Here is a 1,757-nt window from a genome sequence, read left to right on the forward strand (position 1 = left end):
TTGAGGGGGGGGGAGGGGCCATTAGCCTCCCCTCTTCAGGCAGGGCGGATCTGACATCAACACTGCAGTATTATTACTGCAAAGAGGTGCTGATGGAAAACACTTGGCCTGCTCTGACGGGCCATTTCCATAAACATTTACGCTAGAGTTGCAGGTAATAGGATGAAGCCATCATTTCAGTGTTTGTGGAGGGAAACAGAGGAGATGAAGGGAAATCTCATGCAAATCACAGATGATATGAAAGCTTCAGCACAAACCTCCCTCCCTCCAAGCTGAAACCACAGAGGTGTTACAGCTGCAGGTGATGCATTCACTGAATCCATGTAAACACACGAGCTGATGCTGGGGTTTAGACTCATTTCCATAGAAACCTCGTTATGAAAAAAAAAGCAGAAAAGCAGATTTCCACCCTGAAGTTTCAGTTTGAACATTTCAGGAGTCGAAGCTCGTGTTTCACACAAACAGCTGAAATCATTAAGTCATTTTCTCAGTCTGTGTGTGAGATGATTTCTTCAGTAGACTCTCTTGGGCAGTGGACTGAAAGAGGCAGAGCGCCCTCACCTGGTGGATCGTCACCATTATAACCTGCTTCATGCTTTGGCATCATGTGTTTCATTCCAGCTGCAGCTACAGACACAAAGAGGCTCCAGAAGCAGCTGAATATCACTGTTTTAAATGCAATTAAATAGGAAACATATGTATTATGAATCTGGTTTCTGAAACTGCTGCTTTGTCACTTAAATCATCTTCTGTGATTATTCAGCCGATGACGAGGATCTTCATCCTTTATGAAAGATAAATTGTACAATTTAATAATTTCATTAAAATCTGTTATACCAGCACAACCGCTCGCCAAACATACACATATATTGACCTACACACGTCTTATTTTGTCATATCTTTGTTTTTATTTTATCATGTCTAAATACAAAAGTGCATAATGAGTTAAGAGTCAGTTAACACAATCAATCAGAACCTTTTCTGGTGTTAACTGATCATTTACCAGCTGTTCATCATGAAGTTTACCTCTAATATATTTCTGACGGAACATTTTGAAATGACTCTTGCAGCTCTGTTTGTTTTCTCTGGAGTTTGTCTTCCTGTTAGAGCCTCAGTGACACTTCTATTACTTTGATACTTGACTCAGTCTCAGTCATTTTTTGTGTGATTATGTATTTTTTGTTTTTGTTTCTTAATCTGCAGATTCTTTTTTTAATTGTTTGCAACATGTGTTACATGTATTATCACACTACACAAATAAAAGCAGTGAAGAAGCTGAAACTGTAGTAAAAGCGTTTGACAGATTAATTCACTAAGTCATATTTTTCTGTCGATCAACTAATTGATTAATTCTGTTCAGTTTTAAAATGTTTCACATGGGAAATCTTAACTGATATTACAACCACTCCAGGTGTAGCGTTGCCTGCAGGTAATTTCCAACGTGTCTACTGAGTCTGACATTCAGATTTTTGTCTGCAATTATCCCATAAGAAGTTAATTCAAATGATAAAATCACGAGTCAGTGTGGGCTCAACTAACAGCTCATATCTGTCCAGAAATGTTGTAGTAATAAATATAAATGAAATTTCCTGACTGACACAGTTCATACAAACTTTATATCCAGTTGCTCTGCAGTTAAATCGATGATATGTAAAGTTCTAGTTCCTCCAGTCAGGACTGAAGAATGACAACAACGTGTGTGTAAATCATATTTTCATTTCATCCATTTGTTCATTTAACACACATAAGCAGCACAA

This window comes from Seriola lalandi, unplaced genomic scaffold (genome assembly GCF_002814215.2).
Source record: "Seriola lalandi dorsalis isolate HSWRI2012SDOR001 ecotype SW California unplaced genomic scaffold, Sedor1 jcf7180002054947, whole genome shotgun sequence".
NCBI classification, from domain to species: domain Eukaryota; kingdom Metazoa; phylum Chordata; class Actinopteri; order Carangiformes; family Carangidae; genus Seriola; species Seriola lalandi.